Below are 8826 nucleotides of genomic sequence, written 5' to 3'. Positions count from 1 at the left end.
ACGGCCTTCTGAAGCTGATGAGTCCCGATTTTGTTGCGTTGATTTTAATACACCATTTATGCTAAAAATCAAATAAACGGTGGATGTGTGCTTCTACTTTCTTCACGTCTATATGTGGTGTGGTGACATTGAGGAGCAGAAGTTCAATGAATCATCGGCGTATAGAATGTTCTCGCAGTTGATGGGGTTAGGATGGTCAAATGTCAGAACTCAAGCCCTTATGTTCTTCATTGACGATGAGATAAGCATTTCTCCAATTGTACATACTCGTACAATTTTCTGGAAGAGAGAAAAAAAAATTATTCTTGTTAGTGCAATTGGAAAGCCCAGTATGTGAAGTTTATGGATAAGACCTTCAATCCATACGCTATCAAATGCTTTCTCAACGTCCAGAAGGCATCCAACGATGACACGATGGCTATTAAGAGCTGTGGTGATGTCGTGTTGAAACTTCATTAAAGGATGCAGTGTCGAGTGTTTTCCCGAAAACCAACCTGCAAACTAAGTTCCTCCAGGAGTTTGCTGATGTTGCTCAGGAGAGATACGTCTGTAGATAGAAATGTACTTCCGATCTCCTTTTTTGGGAATTGCCACGATCTTAGCAGTTTTCCATTTTTGGAGAAAGTAGTAATTGTTGAAGACGATTGTCAGGAATACAAACACTGCTTACGGGAGCCTCTTTAGGATGAAGTCAGAAACCTGTTGACTTCTTTGGTTTGCAGTGGTCTATTATTTCACATATTTCCTCTGTTGTGCTCTAGTATGTGTTGTCCATTGGGTTATTTGCCAAGTTAGTTTCATTGAATAAACTTCTTCATGAAGTGGGAGTCAGAGTTTGTTGCATGGAATCTTCCACTTCGTCAATGAAATCCGATCGTTAGACGGTCAATGTTACTGAACAATATTTGATATTGCACAACATTATTGAGCGCCTAGGGATAATTTTGCAAATGTTGTTCAATATTATTGAAGAAAATCAAACCAATTTGATATTTGTAGCACAATAAAAACATTTATTTTCTGTGCATCAATTATAGGAAAGAATTTAAAAATTTCGGATGACGACATAGTGGATCCAAAGTTGAGGTATTTTGACGCATAGAAATTTGGAGAAACCAATTACATCGCAAGACAGCATCCACAAAGAAAATCAACAAAATCCTGAAGGATTTATTTATTTATTTATGTTTTCATTTTGAGATTTTATAATACAAATTTGTCTTGCCATGAAACCTGATCTGGATCTCCATCAAATAACAACAAGTGTGGAGAGAGAAGCAGAAGTTGTGGGACTGAAAATTAATTCCGGCAAAACAAAAATGATCGGCCTAGGAAGTATCGTTTCCATCGAAGGCGGAACCGAACAAGACGTCATCTGCTGCATCGACAAACAAAAACGGAGTTCGGTATGCTGTCAAAAATTTGCAGGAATAACTCGTATCAGCTTAAGAACAAAGCTACGACTGTTTCGCACAAATGTCGAATCTGTGCTTCTTTATGGGTGCAGCACTTGGAAGGTTACTTCAGACATAACAAGAAAGCTGCAAACCTTCGTAAATAGATGACTTCGTAACATCCTAAAGATTTTCTTCCCAAACCGTATATCAAATGAAGTCCTTCATAGAAGGAGAGGTCAGGAACCTATAGAATATATAATACAAAGACGTAAGTGGCAATGGATTGGACATACGCTTCGAAAAGGTAACTGCTTTGCAGGCCAAGCAATGCAGTGTAATCCGCTCACACAAGAAGGAAGAAGTGCTGAACAACCGAGAAGCACATGGCGCAGGACAATCGAGGTGGAATCAGCGTCACTAGGCAAGAGTTGAAGGGAGCCGAAACAAATATCCGGAAACCGTACACGAGTAGGCGTAGGCGTAGTAGAGGCCCTATGGCCCTTAAGGGGTTCCCAACGGACTTAACAGGTCTGAGGACCTAAGTAAGTAAGTAAGAATGAAACCCGATTTTCATTATTATAAAGAAATGACAGTAGCTATCTCTGACAGTTTGTGCACTGGCAACTGAATTTCCGCTGTAAGAAATTGTCAATTGACCCCTCGTTCCTCACTAAACTTGCTATCGATGATATTTCCTGATTCTATGATCTCAGTATCTATGGTGCACCTTGAAATATATTTGTGTAGCTGATTTCTTCAAGTCATGTCATGTCATGTCATTCTAAGGGCTACTTTATTCACTATGGGTCATCTCTGTATATCTCAAAATGCGCGTCCAAACCAACATATTATCAGGGAAGGCATAGTTTGAGGCAGTAATTATATATGTATCAATCTCATCAGCTGAAAGTTCTATTAACAGTTATCTAAACAAAAACCTCTGAAAGTTGGCCTTAAGGCTTAGGTAAAGGGTGATTTTTTTGAGTTTAGGATTTTCATGCATTAGTATTTGACAGATCACGAGGGATTTCAGACATGGTGTCAAAGAGAAAGATGCTCAGTATGCTTTGACATTTTATCATGAATAGACTTACTAACGAGCAACGCTTGCAAATCATTGAATTTTATTACCAAAATCAGTGTTCGGTTCGAAATGTGTTTCGCGCTTTACGTCCGATTTATGGTCTACATAATCGACCAAGTGAGCAAACAATTAATGCGATTGTGACCAAGTTTCGCACTCAGTTTACTTTATTGGACATTAAACCAACCACACGAATGCGTACAGAAGAGAATATTGCGTCTGTTTCTGAGAGTGTTGCTGAAGACCGTGAAATGTCGATTCGTCGCCGTTCGCAGCAATTGGGTTTGTGTTATTCGACCACATGGAAGATTTTACGCAAAGATCTTGGTGTAAAACCGTATAAAATACAGCTCGTGCAAGAACTGAAGCCGAACGATCTGCCACATTGTCGAATTTTCAGTGAATGGGCCCTAGAAAAGTTGGCAGAAAATCCACTTTTTTATCGACAAATTTTGTTCAGCGATGAGGCTCATTTCTGGTTGAATGGCTACGTAAATAAGCAAAATTGCCGCATTTGGAGTGAAGAGCAACCAGAAGCCGTTCAAGAACTGCCCATGTATCCCGAAAAATTCACTGTTTGGTGTGGTTTGTACGCTGGTGGAATCATTGGACCGTATTTTTTCAAAGATGCTGTTGGACGCAACATTACGGTGAATGGCGATCGCTATCGTTCAATGCTAACAAACTTTTTGTTGCCAAAAATGGAAGAACTGAACTTGGTTGACATGTGGTTTCAACAAAATGGCGCTACATGCCAGACAGCTCGCGATTCTATGGGCATTTTGAGGGAAAACTTCGGAGAACAATTCATCTCAAGGAATGGACCGGTAAGTTGGCCACCAAGATCATGCGATTTGACGCCTTTAGACTATTTTTTGTGGGGCTACGTCAAGTCTAAAGTCTACACAAATAAGCCAGCAACTATTCCAGCTTTGGAAGACAACATTTCCGAAGAAATTCGGGCTATTCCGGCCGAAATGCTCGAAAAAGTTACCCAAAATTGGACTTTCCGAATGGATCACCTAAGACGCATCCGCGGTCAACATTTAAATGAAATTATCTTCAAAAAGTAAATGTCATGGACCAATCTAACGTTTAAAATAAAGAATCGATGAGATTTTGCAAATTTTATGCGTTTTTTTTTTTAAAAAGTTCTCAAGCTCTTAAAAAATCACCGTTTATATATATATAGTGTATAGTACTTTAAAAATTTTCCGTTATAGCTAGGTTAGCTATATTATATATTTCCTAACGCATGTTTTAGTTTGTAATTATGACATATATTCAAAGTTTAGTTTTTTTCAGTCAGTTAATTATAAAAAATAACAACACCCTTAATGTGAATTATAAAAATGCAGTTTGACACACATATTTTTTTTTGTTCATTAATTTACTTTATTTTTAATAATAATGATACTGGCCTCTGCTCCCGTAATGATTCCTCCTAACTTAATGATGCTAATAAATTTTTTTCAATAATCATTTGAATAAATTTATTAAAAGTGAGTATTTACACTCCGCACCAATTCAACAAAACCTATTTTCTATTGTAAATCAGCTACGTAGGAAAAGTATTGGTTTCAGTAAATTTTGTCAATATCGTGAATTGTTTTCAATTTCATTTGTTTTAAAATATTTACATGTCCTTCGTTGAATAAAACATGTAAATGTACATACATACATTTATATTTGTTATGATTATGCTGTCCGATTGTGGAACACATGTTATCAAAAAGCAAAAGCTTTGATAATATGCCTTCCACATTCGCTAGGTACGGCTAAAGAACAAACCTGTGTGCTTCATAGAAAGGCCAAAGTTAGACTCCAATGAAAACTTATAGGCGTTCATAAAAACACGAGTGGTAAGGTGAAACCCTAAATATATACATTTTCCAGGCGTGATAAATGCAGCTCTTGATTCAAAGTTTTCATTAACAGAATTGTGCACAGTGTTATCCGGTTTAAGGACAACAAATAACTAGGTTTAGACCGAATACCTTTCGAATTTTATAAAAACGCAACTCTTAGTTCTATTAATGAGATTTTGCTATTCCTTAATAATATTTTTGAAACTAAACAGATTCCAACTTCGTTTCGTCAGTCGGTTATTGTTCCTATTTTTATAAAAGGGGACCTAAATGAAGTTGTCAACTATCGTGGTTTATCTCCGTCGAAAACTCTTTATAAGTTGATTACTAGCTTGCTTCTAAATCGCATCAATGAATGGCTGGAAGAAAATCATGTGTTAAATGAGTATCAAGCCGGGTTTCGTAAAGGTTACTCGACCGTTGACAATGTTTTCAACCTAAATAGCATTATTTACTTAAAATTTAAACAAAACAAGAAGGTTTAAACTTTTTGTTGTTGATTTTAAATCGGCTTTTGACACGATTAAAATAAATACTCTTTTGTTTAAACTGAGATCCATTGGTATGTCAAACAAAATTGTAAGGCTTTTGAAAATTCTTTATTGTGATACTGAGTCAGCAGTATGGGATGGTACCTCATGTTCTAACTTTTTTAATGTCAGCCAAGGTGTGAAGCAAGGCTGTAAGCTAAGCCCAACTTTGTTCGCAATCTATTTAAATGATTTAAGTAGCAAACTGCCTGGGGGGTTGAAATATATGGTATTAGAATAAAGGTGTTACTTTAGGCTGATGATTTGGTTCCTTATGATTCCTTAATGGTTCCGAAATTGATGAAGTGAAAAAAACACTCCCAACTATATGTTGCACCTCGAAACTGGTATCGACAAAATGTTTATATTGACTCTCAACTTACCTTTTAAGTACATATGAAAAGTTTTTAGTTATCCAAGAAACCGACTCCCAAAAGTATTAGCAGAGGAAACAATTCAAAAGTCAACATTCGGGGTTAATGATTGGGTTAAAGTTTTTGGTGATGCCGGAATAGAATTGAACTTTTATTCTCAAATATTGATTGCAGTTTGAAACATAAAAATGTTATTGAAATTTAAATAAGAAAGGCTTGAGAAAAAATGTAGAAATAGCAAATGACGTGTTGCAAGCTAAAGTCATATCATTGAGGCAAGAGGCGGGTTTCTTAATATTATAATATTAATGCTCGGGCATTTAAAGATAACACAAATGGAATATTATGCTCAATTTGTAATTTGGATCTGTAAAATAAAATAAATAAATTGGGTGGCGCAACAGTCCGTTTGAGAACTAGGGCCTAGTGACTGACAACTCTCAACCATTCCTGTGTGCGAGTACTGTTGTCAGGGATCGAAGGGACCTACAGTTTTAAGCCGAATCCGAACGGCAGATTTGACAAATTTGGATCTAGCTGAAAATACTTTCCACCTTGTGGCAATTTGTCCAATTTATAAAAGAATTAGATTTTTCTACTTCGGGAAAGAAAGTTTAACGAAAGATGAATTTTACATAAAAATGAATGAATATTTATATCTTTTAGAGGCTTTGAAATATAGAAACTTAATTATTAATGAGTATTTCTAATAAAAAAAACAATTTGAAATATATGTAAATAAAATAAAATGTTAAATATAAATATCAGAATAAACAAAACAAAATAAAAAAGAAATGAACATTGTAATAAATTTAAAAAATCAAATTTAATCGCATTTGCCAATCTGAAAGACAACAATATTGTTTTGTACTATACCATTAAGATTATTATATTGTTTATTATTATTATTATTATTATTATATAAGGGACACCGAAAAGGTTAAAACATTATTAATTGAACAACACATTGTCTGATAAATAATGTTTGTAAAATTCAACTTCAACCATCTTTTTTAATTACACTGGTCTACAAAATTAAATTTTATTTTGAAGCACAAGAAAACAAGACTTTTTTTTAAGGATTAAGATGTTTTGAATTCGAATCTCCTCTTTGAATTTTTTATCACGTCATAATTTTTTTAAATATGCAATTTTAAAAATGGAAATGCGAAAGACATCTAAAATCGGTGTTAAGCTAAATCACAACATAACCCTTAACAATAAATGATTTGATGATTTTGCAAAGTACAATTTTTATTTCCATAGTTTTGAAAAACATTTGGAGTTACTTTTTGGTGCTAAATTCTCATCTGAACTTTGATTTTGACACTCTGCTCAAGTTTTAAATATACCCTTTTTCCGTATTAGTTTCATATTTTTAATATATTTAAAGAAGAGTTGTTGCGGATGTAGAAATTTTGACATCCGCGGAAGCAGACGCGGATGCGGATTTTTTGAGACTCACATCCGCGGATGCAGATGCGGATGTCAGATTTTATTAAATAAAAACATTTGAAGTCCGTAAACAAAGGAAAATTTTATTGATTGTCTTTGCGTTTAATAATTTAATTTAAAAATGGTTGAGTTATATTTAATAAAAGGCAAGTTTGCAGCCTTCTCAGACTGTAATCTGTTTTTTAGTGGATCGTATATTAATCCAGCTCCATTGTTAAATTTGTCTGCAATGATGTCACCTGTATGGCGATCCTCGATTGCATTTTAATACGATTGATGTTCGTTTAGAGTTTTCTGATACTCCGTGGCAAGTTAAGCTTAGCAAGGAAACACTTTAGCTGGGATCTGTCCAAATCTCAGGAGTAAAAAACATGTAATCATATTTTTCAAGCAATTCTTTGACTTTAGCAGCAACTTTTCCGTTCAGTTCATTGCAAATAAAATCAGTAAAAAAGTTTCGTTCTCTAAAATTATATTTGGGTGCTAGTTCTTGTATAAAACGGCGAAATTCAAGTCAGTCTACAAAGTTAAATTGTAAATTTTGAAGCACTATAATTTCTCCAATGAGTTTGTCAATTTTATATCAGTTACTGCTGCTAATATCCCATTTTTTCCCTTTTGCAAAGATTCCTCTAACGAAAGCTGTTTCTTTGCTTCTTATAAAGGTGTTATAATTTTTTCTAAAAAGTAAAAAGATGGTTTTAAGAACATAACAAACAATTTTGTACGAAAAAAGAGGAACTAACAAGCTTTTTCAGAATTTGACGTTTATAAAAAAAATATCAAATAAAAAAAACTATTCTGGGTGCTTTGACATCAAGTGGTTTTTCAACGAAGAAGTCGTGCGTATGTTTTACGACATATTTTAGATTCGGACTTGTCAGGATCATTTTTATTTAAATTAAAATAGATCCAGATGCTGCTTTTTGTTGGTGGCGGCATTTATGTTCTGTATTTGTATCACTTTTTCACTTAATATATAAAAATAAACTGTGTCTTATGGCCACTTAGCAAGAGCTTTCATATCCTCAAATCTATGACCATTGCATATGACTTGTTGTTGCTTTTGTCGTCGCCTACTTGGCACCGAGATTTTTTAAATTAAAATTTTTACTAAGGGTGAAAGGGACGTTTTTATTGATCATAGTATAGTATGCCGTGCTGTTGCTATTTTTGGAATTTCAAAAAAAAGCGTTACAAAACATCCGCATCCGCAAAAAACTTCGCATCAGTTTATGCGGATGCGGATGCGGATGTTGGAATTATTGCGGATAATCCGCAAGTGCGGATGCGAATATTCGCAACATCCCTAATTTGAAGAGCTTGATAAAAACTTGTTACGCTTGCTATTCCTGTTGAAAACTGTTTTAGCAACAATGGTTAATCTTTTTTTTTAAGATAAATTTGAGGCACACAACGTATGACGATTTTTCGAACATTTTATAAAGTACTATAAATATTCCAACTAAATATCAAAGGAAGGGATTATAAACCTAAAAAAACTGCAATTATGCAATTAAACAAAGCTACTTCATGAATTTAAATATAATTTAAGGGGGTCATCCCATGTGACTGCCTGTATTTTAAGGAATTTTTAGGGTTTTTTTTACAACCAGTAAATAGATGGAACTTTATTAAGTTAGTTATCATTTATTAACATAGTACGACAGTATAAATATGTTTAAAATTTGAATTAAAAAATATTGTAAAGAACACGAGTTACACCACCGCACCGGTGTGAACAACTCCACCTCGAAAGAATTCCTCCACGATTCCGGCTGATTGGCTTATCTAATACAAAAAAAGTAAACGGCGTTTTAATCTGTGAGCCTAAATGCATGGAATGAACTATCATCAAATTAATATAACAAAACTTGGACTTTTAGGTGACATTTGAATTTTGATTTTTTTTTGTTTTTTGCTATAAAAAATCGAAATTTTTGCTTGTCGATGGTTCATTTCATGAATCCAACCCATCAAATTTCAAGTCATTCGGTCAAGTCGTTTTTGAGATACAGTTTTGAGAAAAATTCGTTTAAAGTTTCAAGTCTCTTAATTATGAAAATATCAACTTATCTTTCAATAGGCGATGCCTGGTCCATATAGTATTTCTTCCTC

This window comes from Eupeodes corollae, chromosome 1 (assembly GCF_945859685.1).
Source record: "Eupeodes corollae chromosome 1, idEupCoro1.1, whole genome shotgun sequence".
NCBI lineage: Eukaryota > Metazoa > Arthropoda > Insecta > Diptera > Syrphidae > Eupeodes > Eupeodes corollae.
Note: the sequence above shows the minus strand (reverse complement) of the source record.